At 32.3% G+C, this 15,647-nt stretch overlaps 2 long non-coding RNA genes across 6 annotated transcripts in view; one reads left to right on the plus strand and one right to left on the minus strand.

The window, feature by feature from the left end:
- The window catches only part of LOC115297005, a 288,338-nt gene that overhangs the window by 230,779 nt on the left and 41,912 nt on the right, over window positions 1-15,647 (plus strand). The gene's annotated exons all lie outside the window — the stretch shown is intronic.
- The window catches only part of LOC115297006, an 82,858-nt gene that overhangs the window by 14,699 nt on the left and 52,512 nt on the right, over window positions 1-15,647 (minus strand). Inside the window, exon 4 of one of the 3 annotated variants that reach the window (XR_003911207.1) lies at window positions 11,828-12,025. The exons of the other annotated variants lie outside the window; for them this stretch is intronic. This is a non-coding gene — a long non-coding RNA (uncharacterized LOC115297006). The remainder of the gene's footprint in view (window positions 1-11,827; window positions 12,026-15,647) is intronic. 3 annotated transcript variants of the gene reach the window in all.

Consider the following 15,647-nt stretch of genomic DNA (forward strand, 5'->3'; position numbering starts at 1 on the left):
ATAAGTGAGCATACAGTTAAATGCAATACTGTAAGTATTTTCAAAAAGGGTGCACTTAAAATTTTTTCTGGTTAATTTTACAACCCACTACATTTTTATAGTTATGAAAACTAATAGATGAGCATTCATATCTCATGCTTCAGCACTCAAAGAATTATTGATGTCAAATAAAATAATCAGTTAAAATTTTTATATTGCTCTCATAGAATTACTTTTATAGATAGAAAACAACACACTTAGTTTTAATTACTGGTAGAGTTAAACAATTACATGTTCAGTTTTCCAAAATTACTTTAATATATTTGTTTTTAAGACCTTATTTCACAAGGGCAAATAAATGTTTGTAAGTAAGGAAAAATTACAGGGTACATGTTTTCTCTGTGAATTTCTTATAAATAAGCCCCATGGCATTAATACTATAGTACTTTTTATATTGGTTTAATTTAATTTAATTTAGTCCTATATTTAAGCCTGTCTCTATTTTTTTTGTTTTTTTAAGTTTTATTTTTAATTCCAATATAGCTAACCTACAGTATTATATTAGTTTCAGGTGTATAATATAGTGATTCAGCAATTCTATATTCAGTAGTTATCCTGATAAGTGTAGTCTTTAATCCCCAACACCTATTTCACACACCCCTCATGCACCTTTCCTCTGCTATCAGTCTGTTCTCTATAGTTAAGTCTGCTTCTTTGTCGTTCTTTGTCTTTTGCTTCTTTGTTTTCCTTCTTAAATTCCACATATGAGTGAAATTATATGCTATTTGCCCTTCTTTGCCTTTGTCAAAGAAGTATACATTATACTTTCTAAGTCTATCCATTCATTGAAAATTACAAGATTTCATTCTGTTTTATGATTGAATAACATTCCTTTAATATCACTTCTTCTTTATACATTCATCTGTCAGTGAACACTTGGACTGCTTCCATAATTTAGCTATTGTAAATAATGCTGAAGTAAACATAGGACTTTATGTGTCCTTTTGGATTCATGTTTTGTACTTTTAGATAAATACCCAATAGTGCAGTTACTAGATCATAAGGTAGTTCTATTTTTAACTTTTTGAGGAAACTCCATACTGTTTTCCAAAGTGGCTTCACCACTTTGCATTCCCACCAATAGTGAAAAAGTGTTCCTTTTTCTCCAAGTCTTCTCCAACACTTGTTTTTTCTTGTGTGTGTGTGTGCGTGTGTGTGTGTGTGTGTGTGTGTGTGTGTGCTTTTTTTTTTTTTTACTTTAGCAATTCTGACAAGTATGAGATAATATCTCACTGTGGTTTTGCTTTACATTTCCCTGATGTCGAGCATCTTTTCATGTGTCTGTTGGCCATCTGTATGTCTTCTTTGGAGAAATGTCTCTTCATGTTTTCTCATTTTTTAATTGAATTATTTGTCTGAGGTTTTTTTGGTGTTGAGTTGTATGAGTTGTATAAGTTCTTTATAGGTTTTGGATACTAGAGGTATCTGATACCTTTTATCAGATATGTCATTTGCAAATATTTTCTCCCATTCCATAGGTTGTCTTTTAGTTTTTTTGTTTGTTTTCTTCACTGTGCAGAAGCCTTTTATTGTGATGTAGTTGGAATAGCTTATTTTTGCTTTTATACCCCATGCCTCAGGAGACATATCTAGAAAAATGTTGCTATGAATGATGTCAGAGACATTACTCCCTGTGCTCATTTCTAAGATTTTTGTGGTGCCAGGTATCACATTTAGGTCTTTAATCCATTTTGAGTTTACTTTTGTGTATGGTGTGAGAACATGGTCCAGCTTAATTCTTTTGCATATAGTTGTCCAGTCTTCCCAAGACAATTTGTTGAAGAGATTGTCTTCTCTACTCCTTTGTGAAAGATTAATTGAGCATTTAATTGCATATTTATTTCTGGGTTTTCTCTTTTGTTCCATTGATGTATGTGTCTATTTTGATATCAATGCCACTACCATACTGTTTTGATTCCTAAAGCTTCATAATATAACTAGAAGTCTGGAATCGTGGTTCCTCCAGTTGTTGTTTTTGTTTAGTTTAGTTTTTCTAGATTGTTTTTGGCTATCCAGGATCTTTTGTGATTCTATACACATTTTAGGATTGTTTGTTTTAGTTCTGTGAAAAACACTATTGGTTTTTTGATAGAGATTACGTTATATCTGTAGATAGACATTTTAACAAGAGTTGTTTTTCCAACCCATGAGCATGCAATGTCTGTCTTTAAATTTTAAAAGAGTTTTATTTTTCTATTTCTTCCCAGATTTTAGAATACACAGTAACCTAGAATCCTATACAAACTCTCAGGGATTTTTGTTTGTTTGGTTTGCTTTGCTTTTGTTTTTCTTTTTGTTTTTGCTTCCTCTTTTCACACTATTCTCAATTCACCCCCTCTAAGTTGTTTTTGCATGTCAGAATTTCTGTACCTGTTTTTGACTATGGTTAGCACGTTATTTCACTAATAATTTTAATGCTTTAAAACACTTTTTATTTCTAGTTATGCTTTATTAGGTCTTATTAGTAATAAAACATTTTTAAAATCCCAGTTGCTTTAAAAATAACAACTTCACAATCAACTTCTTTGTTCTCAATTTGTAAATGCTACCAGAAGGACAATTACTTTGTAGATTTCTGTCTGTTGAACTTGTCTAAACTTTTCATTATCATTCAGTACTGTTAGATACTGTTAATTCTTGATGATTCGAATCTCTTGTCCAATAAATTAGTTAAATAATGCATAAGAATAAAATTATTATAGCCTCCATTGTTGAAAATACTCTGACCACATTACTTATGGTAGATATCTACTAGATGCTGAATGCATTGTCTACCAAATTATTGCTCATCATGGTTTTTGCTTATCTGCTTATCACTAGAAATCTTATTTCAATATATGATCTAACAGATTACAGTTGTGTGCAGAAATTCAGAGACCAGTGTCATCTGGGTAGTGCAGTCAGTTGAGTGACAGACCTTGATTTTTTTCTCAGGTCATGATTTCATGGTTCATGAGATTGAACCCTGCCTTGGGGCTCTGCACTCACAGTGTGCATCCTGCTTGGGATTCTCTCTCTCCTCTCTCTCTCTGCCCCTCCTCTGCTCATTGCACGCATGCTCACTCTCTCTTACTCTCTCGCTCTCTCTCAAGAAACAAACAAACAAAAAAACTTCAGAGACAAAAATGTAATGGAGCCTTCCTTATTTATGCTAGCCAGGCATCTGAATAGCTATAGCAGAAGATTAAGTTGGTACATATTTGAACCCATCATAAACCTACCTAAGCATCAGGTCTGTGATTCAGGTGGTCAGAACAAGCTAGAATGTTAAGACATTCCCATAAGAGTCCCCTCCTAGGTCAAAATATCCATAAATTCATAGTTTTTTAATGTTTTGTGTATTATAATGTGTACACTTAAGTATTCTCATCATTTTTCATGTAAAGCTATCTCACATAGTATGAGGAACACTGATGAAAACAGTTGTAACTGGAAAGAATTCATAGAATTCTGTCATCATCTCTGAATTTCCTTTTTCCTTATTGTATTACATCAGTACTAAATATAGCTTATGCTTACACATTTTGTTAAAATGGTCCCTGGGGATATATATACACATATATATATATATAATTTAGCTTTATTATTTTATGCCTAATATTTGGATGTAAGTATCATAGCCTTCTTTTTATGAAACATATTTATCTTTTGAGGAAAAGAATCATAATTATCTCTCTCTCATTGTTATTTGCATTATTGGGACTTGCATATTGTCAAGACACAAAAGACATGAAAGGATACATTTGCTGAACTGAAAGCTAAAATAAATTTTCTCTTTCTCGCTCTCTTCCTTTTCATGATTTCTCAGATATCAGCCCAATGAGTTCTATAAATCCCTAATGTATATTTTGAGAGATTCTGATGTAGTGGGTCTGCAGAAGTGCTCAAAGAGGTGAATTTTTGCAAATGTATCTGGTGATATTAATGCAAATGGTCACTGGACAAAACTTTGAGATAAACAGTAGTTACAAAAAGAAGGTAACTTGGGTAATTTGTGAACAAAACAATAGGCTAATGAATCATTTTGGTAAAGCATAATATATGTTTAAAATGGTGCATTATTAACATAAGTGATCAGTAAATAGAGAAATTACTATAAACTAGAAAAATAGTAGTCTTATCTCAATTTCATTTTAGCCTGTTTTATACAATTAATAGAAAATGTGGTTGAGAAATGTAATATTTAAAGTAAAATTAATTTAAGAAGACCAATAACATGAGTGATCCTTTTAACTAAGAAGATTAACATGAGCAACAACATCACCAACAATAGCAAGATAGTAAATAGAAAGGATATCAATATTTCATATATATTAAATACATAACAATGGATTCTTTGTATTATAATTTTTTTTCTGTAGGGGAGTTTGTTTTTCTTCTCTGTTAGACAGAGGTTTAAGTTCTGTCTGATTAAGAGAATTGGATTTGTTGAAATCCATTCTGCAAGATGACCTCTGATCCAGGGAACCTAGAGAATGTGGTTTCAAACCTTCCATGCCTACCACTATCACATGTGCTGCTATGTATCACAACCTCTATTTTTCTATATATAGACTTTTATAGATAGATAGATATCTTCTATATTTAGGAGATTAAATATATAATAATATATATAACATATAAGAATAATATATATTTTCCTGTATAAGAATATATGTTCATAATTGTTAGTGAATCTCTCATTAGAAATAGCAGTTGATATTGATGTTTTTAATTTATCTCTGTAGTTTCAGTGTGTCATAAAAATCTCTACCAATAACCTCTTTCTATAAGTTCCACATTTATATTATCATTATTTCCTCATTAAAATAAGGACATATAAGATATAACAAAGATGGGAGCTTTTTTTGAAAAGTGGATAGTCATTAAGGCTCCCTAAGTTTTCTAATCTATAAGTACTCATATAAGAAATTATGTATACACAGAGAGAGAGAGAGAAAGAGAGAGAGGGAATAATTGGCACACAATGTTATATTAGTTTCAGGTATACAACATAGTGATTCAACAACCCTATACATTATACTGTGCTCACCACAAATGTAGCTAACATATGTCACTATGCAACCTTACAATAGCCTTGACTATATCCACTCTGCTGTGCCATTTATCCCCATGGCTTATTTACTCCATAACTGGAAGCCTGTATCACCCACTCTCCTTTGACCGTTTTGTCCATCTCTCTATCAAACTCCCCTCTGGCAGTCATCTATTTGTTGTCTTTATTTATAGGTCTGATTCTGCTTTTTGTGTGCATGTTTGTGTAATCACTTATATTTTTAGATTCCACATATAAGTGAAATTATATGGTATTTTTCTTTCTCTGTCTACCTTGTTTCACTTAGCCTAATACCCTCCAGGTCCATCCAGGTTGTCACAAATGACATGATCTTGTCTTTTTATGGGTGTGTAATATTTCACAAATATCCCATATACATATGTATATACCTTACATCTTACTTATCCATTCATTTATTGATGGATACTTACCTTGCTTTCATATTTTAGCTAATGTATACAACGCTGCAGTAAACATAAGGGTATCTTTTTGAATGAGTATTTTTATTTTCTTTGGGTAAATAACAATGAATGGAATGATTGAATCATCTAGTATTTCTATTTTTAATTTTTGAGGAATCTCCGTACTGTTTTCCTTGAAGGAAACCATCAAAAAAACAAAATGGCAACCTACTAAATGGGATAAATTATATACAAATGATATATCCAATAAAGGATAAATTAATGTCCAAAACATACAAAGAACTTATACAACTCAACACCAAAACAAAGAACCAAATAATCGAACTAAAATGGGCAGAGGACCTGAATTGACATTTTTCCAGAGAAGACATGAAGGTGGCAAACAGACACATGGAAAGACGCTCAGCATCACTAATCATCAGGGAAATGCAAATCAAAACTGCAATGATCTATCACCTTACATTTGTCAAAATGGCTAGTATCAAAAAGAAGGAACAACAGTTTTTTGGTGAGGATATAAAGAAAAAGGAACCCTCATTTAGAGGGGATGAAAGTAGGTATGACCACTGTGTAAATGATCTTTCAAAGGCTGAAAATTGAAGTAATTTACCTCATAAAATTTTGTTATTTTAAAAATATAATAAAACTTATTAAAAAGTAATGGCTATTCAAAATATATATAAAGTTGATTCATTCTGTCAAAGGGATATATATTTACCATGCCCTATTTTTAAAGCATTATGAATTAAAACATTTTAAATTTTCTATAGACTTGATCATAATATTCTTAACAGAAAGAAATAATTAGAATTAAAATTATTTGAATTAATAAAATTTTTCTTAGTATAAATTCTAATGGTATTTTTAATGTATTTGGATAACATTCATATCATTACAAGACAAAGGCAACCATAAGTTGGCATATAAATCATAATATGATGGCATTAACGATATTATGGTGGGGCAATTAAGTTTCAATATGTAAGAAAGTGCTTTGGGAAATTTAAATTTCTTTTATAACCTCATTATATTAAAATTTAGCAATATCCTTGAAGCACATATTCACAGCTTAAGTCTCCTTTAAACGACACTAAAATTTGTTTAATCTTTGAAAATGGGTTATGTAGCCATACTTTTCAAATTTTCCTCATGAGAATGATTTTTTTTCTAACTTGAGAAAAATACCCCAAATATGTAATAATAATTAAAGCATGCATTTATTGCATGGAAAAACTTAACAAAAAACATAACAAAACATTTATTCTTTGTTTCAGAATATATACTACTTGTTTTCTAACTTTCTCCCACATTTTTCACAATTAGAACTCAATGTGTTCATCAAGTTTTTTCTTAATGTTTCTCATTTTTTGGTTTTAGCTATTGGAAGATATGACTTAAAGTCACAGCTATCAGACTCTGTGCTTTGAATTATCCAAGTTTGAAAATCCTAAAATATCTGGCCAATAGAATATTTGTTCAAGTTCCCATTTCTGCAAAAGCCTTAGTCACTAAATTTTGAGCTGTTAAAATAAAATCAACTTTCAGCTAAAACAGGTTTTTTGGATTGTTCTTGTATCCTATAATTCTCTCACATCAAGAAACGGCCCAAGGAAGAAGCTGAGAACCAAATAGAAATGCACTGATCCTTGTGCAGTCAGTCTCTCCAGTAGGAAAGACAAGAGTCAATATGACTGTTTATTGATTTTTTTTTCCAGAACGTTTGTTCTAGTAAAATTGTAGACCTTCTCCCTGTCAAAGTATAACTGCCTTTCATATTCAAAACATTTTCGAAGTTATACTTAGTGACATTAATATCACATTTGTTGATGTTTAAATTTTATATTAAATAATAGTTTGTTTTAAACTTCTTATATTGAAATAAAATAAGAAATAATATATCTGTACTATCTGTATTTAAATGTACGTTTTGGCATTCAGCCTCATATATTTACTTTGGTTTTCTCATTTTTTTAATGTTTTATTCTTGAGAGAGAGAGAGAGAGAGAGAGCGCATAAGCAGGGGAGGTTTAGAGAGAGAGAAGGAGACACAGAATCCCAACAGAGGCTCCAGGCTCTGAGCTAGCTGTCAGCACAGAGCCCGACACGGGGCTCCGACACGGGGCTCAAACCCACAAACCATGAGATCATGACCTGAGCAGAAGGGTGGAGCTTACCCAGTTGGGCCACCCAGGCACCCCTGGTTCCCATTTTTAAAAGCATCAAACATTTAAAAGAAATAATTATTTCTCATAAATTTGCTTTTCATAAAAGTGTATGAGTGCTTAAAACACATCTTCCATTTGCAAATAACAATATTGAAATTGCTAAAGTATTAGTGTGGATGATTAAAACAGTACAAAATATTGAATGATTTAAGATCACAATATCTGCTCACTTAATTCATTCCTATAACTTTTAATATAAAATAAGTTTGAAAAATTCAAACTTTAATATATAACATTTGATTCTGTAGCAGTGCTTCCAAATATTTATCAGTTGCTTATATCATGGCATAGATAAGTTAATAAAATGAATCCAGGACATTAGCATGGGACAAAAGAATATGTAATGAATATGGAGTATGGTGATGATGAGGTGTAGGCACATTGACAGTTTCAATTATTTCCTCCTTGAAAATGAAATTACAAGTGATTCAAGAATGATAAAAATTCAGCATTCTTCTCTAATTCCATACCTAAATTTTGAGTGGAATAGCCATTTTACTGAAACTGATGATCATCATTTAATTGCATTGGACATATGCTTTGATTTTTCTCCATTTAATGTGGAAAATTACTTGGCTAAAATATGTCCATTTCTTTTTCTATTTATAAAATGTAGCCTCTGTATTTTTATCTGTAATCTCCTAAGGTATTGAATTACGTGGTTTGACTTTACACTACGTGAAGATTGAGCATTTACTTTAGTTCCTTTTAAATTAACCTTCCATTAGTTTTTGAGTGATCTTTCCTTCTTGTAGTATGGAATAGCATATGAAAAAGGATCTTATCAGTTTTTACTATACACTTCAAAATCTTAAATAACTCAATTATACTCACTCTATCTCTTCACATTTCCAGGCTAAATAATCTTAACTTCCGCCACTTTCCTTTTGTATGTGTGTAAGTTTCATATTACTTTAATCATCTTATGTGTCCTTTTGTGAACTCTTTTATCCTTATCTTACCCTGGGGAATGTATCCTAACTTAAGATGGTGCTTCACATTGGAAGATTCTATATATAATTATAACATAAATTAGTGCTATTAATTTGCATTTATATGCCATTTCATTTATGCAAAGTGTTTTTAGTTTATCTTTACAATATTGGTGGGAACTTATTAGCATATGTCTTTGGAAAGAGAAAGTATGATGAGGTTGAAACTAGTTCCAAGTCACTAGTGGTACATCTAAATCATCTTTTGAGACAAGAGAAAACAATCCTTTTTATTAAAAAAATATTTTAAGACTAATTTTGTTGATAAGAACTTAGTAAAACTTACTGTTAATTTTCTAAAAATAGAAGGAACAAGTGAACAAAGTGATCATTTTGATATAGTATTATTTTTATCCTATATTTTATTTAATGTGTATGCGAATGACTTTGAAAAGTAGAACTTTGTCACTTATTCTGAGTTTTAAATAATTTTGCTTAAAGAATAATGAATTTCCAATTTTTTGTGACCTGGGGCAGTTTTATTCTTTCTACTTTCTTTCCTGATTTTTTTTCTTTTATAGATTATTGTCAAGTTGGTTTCCATATAACACCCAGTGCTCATCCCAACAAGTGCCCCCCTCCATGCCTATCATTCCCCTTCCCCTATCTCACTCCCCCATCAGCCCTCAGTTTGTTCTCAGTATTCAAGAGTCTCTCATGGTTTGCCTCCCTTCCTCTCCCCAACTATTTTTCCCATTTCCCGTTCCACATGGTCCTCTGTTAGGTTTCTCCTGTTCCACTTATAAGTGAAAACATATGGTATCTGTCCTTCTCTGCCTGACTTGTTTCACTTAGCATGACACCCTCAAGTTCCACATACATTGCTACTAATGGCCAGATTTCATTCTTTTGCATTGCCATATAGTATTCCATTGTATATATAAGCCACATCTTCTTGATCTATTCAACAGTTGATAGACATTTAGGCTCTTTCCATGATTTGGATATTGTCAAACTCTTTGGGATGCAGCAAAGACAGTCTTAAGAGGAAAGTACATTTCAATCCAGGCCTATTTGAATAAACTAGAAAAAGTGCAAATACAAAATCTAACAGAGCATCTGACAGAACTAGAAGCAGAGCAGCAAGAGCACTCCAAACCCAGCAAAAGAAGAGAAATGATAAAGATCAGGGCACAAATAAACAATATAGAACTACAAAAAAAAAAACAGTTGAACAGATCAATAAAACTAAGAGTTGGTTTTTTGAAAAAATAAACAAAATTGGTAAACCTTTGCCAGGTTACTCAAAAAGAGGAGAGAGCACCCAAAAGACAAAATCACGAATGAAAATAGTCTATTACAAATAATCTGTCAGAAATACAAGCAATTATCAGGGAATACTATGAAAAATTATATGCAAACAAACTGGACAAATTAGAAGAAATGAACAAATTTCACACACACCCACTACCAAAATTCAAACGGGAAAAGATAGACAATCTAAACAGACCCATAATTGATGAAGAAATCAAATCACAATTCAAAAACCTCCCAAAGAATAAGAGACCAGGGCCAGATAGCTTCCCTGGGGAATTCTACCAGACATTTAAAGCAGAGTTTATACCCATTCTTCTCAAACTATTCCAAAAAATAGAAATAGAAGGAAAATTTCTGGACTCATTCTATGAAGCCAGCATCACTTTGTTTCCCAACCTGGACAGAGACCCAGCAAAAAAAGAGAGAACTACAGGCCAATATCCTTGACGAATACAGATGAAAAAATATTCAACAAGATACTAGCAAATCGAATTCAACAGCATATGAAAAGAATTACCCACTATGACCAAATGGGATTGACTCCTGGGTTATAGGGCTGGTTCAATATTCACAAATCAACATCATATTAACAAAACAAAAAATAAAAACCATATGATCCAGTGTATAGATGCAGAAAAAGCATTTGACAAAATGCAGCATCCTTTCTTAATAAAAACCCTCGAGAATGTCAGGATAGAAGGAACTTACTTAAACATCATAAAAGCCTTTTATGAAATGCCCACAGTTAATATCATCTTCAATGAGAAAAACTGAACGCTTTCCCCCTGAGATCAGGAATATGACAGGGATGTCCACTCTCACCACTGTTGTTTAATATAGTGCTGGAAGTTCTAGCATCAGTAATCAGACAACAAAAGGAAATAAAAGACATCAGAATTGGCAAAGATGAAGCCAAACTTTCACTTTTCACAGATGATGTGATATTTTATGGAAAACTCGACAGACTCCACCAGAAGCCTTCACCAAAGTCACAGGGTACGAAATCAACATACAGAAATTGGTTGCATTTTTACACACCAAGAATAAACAACAGAAAGAGAAATTAAGAAACTGAACCAATTCACAATTCCACGAAAAACCATAAAATACCTAGGAATAAACCTAACCAAAGATGTAAAATATCTGTATGATGAAAACTATAGAAAACTTATGAAGGAAATTGAAGACACAAAAAATGGTAAAACATTCCATGCTAATGGATCAGAGGAATAAACATTGTTAAAATGTCATTATTACCCAAAGTAATCTACACATCCAATAAAATCCCAATCCAATATTTTAATAACTCAAAACAATTGCACTCAGATGACTTGAATATAGCAAATACCCATCAGGAATATAGATTTCTGTTTTATATTCTGGGAAATGCCTTTGCTCCATTTTTATATGTATTAGAGTTTCCAGTTCTGATTATTTGAATTACACAAACCTGCCTTGGACTCTTGGCATGGTAGAAATTTACTATATTAATCCTTGGACTTTTTTTTTTACTGTCATCTTAGGCCTAATGTCTGAAATTAAGATCCAATATTATGTAGTGTCTTGATTGGTGAAATTAGGAAAGCCTCAAATAGCCTAACCAAATGTTTAATGTCTTCTCTCTGCTCCCATTAAAACATCTCCCAGACCAAAACAACAACAATAACAATAGCAACAACAACAACAACAACAACAACAGCAACCTCATTATTAAATAGACCAGGTGAAATTTCTCCTTATCATTTATTCAGTAGCAAGCTTCACTTTCATGCCAACTCACAGAATGGTTCAAACAAGCCCAACACATCATCCTGGGGGATTCAGGGGACACCTTACCCTCTTATGAGTCTTCCCCTGGTTCTTCATTCTCTTCCAGATTGCAGCCCTTGTGTGGCCCTGCTTGGAGTGCAGTGTTTTCCTTTCCTGAGCTGTGAGTGTGTGTAACTTATAAGCCGCTATGTATCTTATCTGTCAAGTGTCAGGTATCATGTTTCTGGTTATCTCTATAATCCCAGGGTGGACATTACTTCTTCACTGAAAAGGAAAAAAAGAGGTGATTAAAACATCACATAATTAACAGTCTTGCGTCACTGGACACATTGTCCAGCAATGAAAGACAACCATAAAGAGTATTTCATTTCCTAGCATGCTTACGTTTCAGTTATTTGTTGAAAAGTTGTGAAAATTTGGGAATCCACAAATTAACATGGAGACTTTCCAGGAATATTTTTTCCCTCTGCAGTCCCCTAAGGAAGGAGTGTTTGAAAATCATTTTCTTACTGGATGGTGACATGCAGGAAAATGAGACTAAACACTTTCTTATACAATACACAAAATTAAATTCAAAATGGATGAAAGACCTAAATGTGAGACAGCTACCATCAAAATCCTAAAGGAGAACAGAGGTAGAAACCTCTTTGACCTTAGCAAGAGCAACTTCTTACTAGACATATTGCCAAAGGCAAGGGAAACAAATGCATACATAAACTATTGGGACTTCATCAAAATAAAAAGCTCCTGCACAGTGAAGGAAACAATCACCAAAACTGAAAGCAGCCTATAGAATGGGAGAAGATATTTGCTTATGACATAACTAACAAAGTGTTAGTATCCAAAATCTATAAGGAACTTATCACACTCAAATAACCCAGTTAGGAAATGGACAGAGGAAAATAAATAGACGCTTTTCAAAGAAGATTTCCAGATGGCCAACAGACACATACAAAGATGCTAAACATCACTTAATATCAGGGAAATAAAACTCAAAACCAAAATAGGATGCCACCTCACACCTGTCAGAATGACTAAAATTAACAACACAATAGACAACAGGTGTTGATTAGGATGCAGAGAAAATGGAACCCTCTTGTATTCTTGGTAGGAATGCAATATGGTACAGCCACTGTGGAGAACAGTATGAAGTTCCTTAACAAATTAAATGTAGAACTACCCTATGATCTGGCAATTGCACTATTATGTATATACCCAAAGGCTTTAAAAATACAGATTTGAAGGTGTACATGCAAGCCAATGTTTATAGCAGCATTATCAATATTAGTCACACTATGGAGAGCCCAAATGTCCATCAGCTGATGAATGAATAAAGAAGATGTGGTATATAGGTACCATGGAATATTACCACATGATTTCACTCATATGTGGAATTTAAGAAACAAAAGAGATAAACATATGGGAAGGGATGGCAGGGAGAGAAGAGAGACAAACCATAAGAGACTCTTAATGATAAAAAACAAACTATGGGTTGACAGAGGGAGGGAGGTGGGAGATGTACTAGATGGATGATGGGTACTAAGGAGGGCCCTGTGACAAATACTGGAAGGTGTATGTAAGTGATGAATCTTTGATCTACTTCTGAAAACAATGTTTCACTGTATGTTAACTAACTAAAGTTTTAATTTAAAAAATCAATTTCCTATAATAAAAATCAAATTCTTAGGGCATCTACTAGTTTTTCTATAGCATCCACATTTCAACATTTTTAAGAACCTTGGTGAAATGTGGCTAATTTTAGTTTAGCATAAAGACATAATACAAAGAGAAAGCAAAGGAATATTTTATTGTTATTTATCAATATATTTATTATTATAGCAAAGAGAAAGAATGATGCTTTAATTTAAACAATATAAAAGAAAGTTGCAAGTTTTGAAATGCAATTTATTTGAATTGTATGTTCATTTTTTTAAAGAGAAAACCTTTTCAAAAATCCTCACAATCCTTGATTACTTCTCAGTTAATAATCCTATTTATTAAAATGACCAGTGGAGATGATATTACATACATCATTGATCTTGACTCATATTTACCATATCATTGTAATTAGTGGTGAATGAATATAATGTGACTTGAGAAAGTTTCATCAAAGATCCTCTCTACCTTCTAACCTGTAAACCACTCCACTAACTACATGTCGCTTTAGAAAGAGAGAGAAACTAACTTTTTCAAACTAGGAAATAGAAACCAGTAAATCAATACTAATGCTTCCTGCTATTATTTACTTTAAAATTTTTAAGTTTGGAAAATCTTACATGTATGTTTAATATTTGTTTGACTGTTGAGGAAAATAAAGTTCTTTTTTTGAGATAGAAACTATCTACGTAGCAAGTGTACTTTATGGAAAAGTAATAGGTCTTTATGTGATTGTTTCTACAGCCTAATATCTCAAGACTTCTCTCTAATTATAAAACTTTATCTGATGAACTTGTTACAAATAGAGACATGGCCTCAACCTTGACCTTCAGTAGGCCTGAGGTAGGGTCTAGGGTATGTGCACTGCTAAGTATTATTTTTGAACTAAACAAGAATAATCAGCAGTAACAATTTATGTGTTAAATTTTAAAACTGAAAATCCCTAAAGCTACTACAAGTCTTATAACAGGAAATTTGAATTTTAGAGGCTCTTTAATTTGAGATAATTATATCCTTTATCAAATTTATCAACAGTTACTGATAGTCTGTCATTTTTAAAAGTCAAAGTCTTTAAAATTTAAGAGGAACACTTCTAATTTGTAACAATATTATATTTCCTTAAGTCATTGAGCTCATAATAAGCAATTTGAGCTTCAGTTTTCATTCTAATATTTTCTAAACCTGTGACATTTGCCTAAATTCTTTGCATTTTTGCTTTACCTGAGTACAAGTTGTTCTGTTCTTATTTTAATATTATCATTACTTTTTAGACTCCATTCCCTATAAAAATTTGTGAAATCATAGTCTTAGTTCCTTTTAGGTTGCTGTAACAAAAATACTATGAACTGTGTGGCTTAACAAACAAACACTTATTTTCTCAGTATTGGAGGCTGAGAAGTCCAAGATCAAGATAATCCCGGATAATTTTTTCACTTCCAAATTTTAATTTAATCATCCACAAATCACTTAGCCATGTAAGGTGACACATTTATAAGTTCTGGAGATTAGGACACAGACATCTTTAGAGGACCACTATTCACTCTACTACAATATGAAATGATGGAAATGACACCAAAATGATAACAGAGAGCTAGGGCACATGAAGGGGAAGAAACAGACTGAGTGTGTATAACAGACTGTTTATGTATTTGTGAGGGTTGATAGTTAATTCAGGTATTCATATTTTGGATATTGTAGACCAGTGCTTGGAATAAAGATCAGACATGGAACTCTAGAGATAGAAATATAAATTTGGGAAGTTATATAGAGATAATAGTTTAACGTGCTGGACTGGCTAATACTGCTTAAGGAAAATACATAAGTTTCTTGAGTTGTGTCTAAAGAGGAAGTAAGGAAAGGTATAAAAGATGAAGGAGATTGAAATTCATTAAAAGCAAGGAAGAAAGTGTTTTAGGGAGAGGATTCTCAAGGGAAAGCATTAGCAACACTTGTGGAAACTCATAGGAAGAAATAGAATTAAATACAAATGCCATTCATTCAATCTATGCCTCCAATGATGCTAGGTATTTTATCTTGATTAGGCATTCACATTCTCACATCAAAACCACAGTTTAGGATGATACCAATGATGTTTTACAGATGAGGAAAATGAAGCTGAACAAGGGACTAGTCTTTTCCATGGTCAATTATCTAATGTTAACAGAAGCAGTTGTGGAATTCCCAGTGTCTACTTCTCAAAATGTGTTGTCTGTCTATGACATTATGCTAT

This window comes from Suricata suricatta, chromosome 7 (genome assembly GCF_006229205.1).
Source record: "Suricata suricatta isolate VVHF042 chromosome 7, meerkat_22Aug2017_6uvM2_HiC, whole genome shotgun sequence".
Taxonomy (NCBI): Eukaryota; Metazoa; Chordata; class Mammalia; order Carnivora; family Herpestidae; genus Suricata; species Suricata suricatta.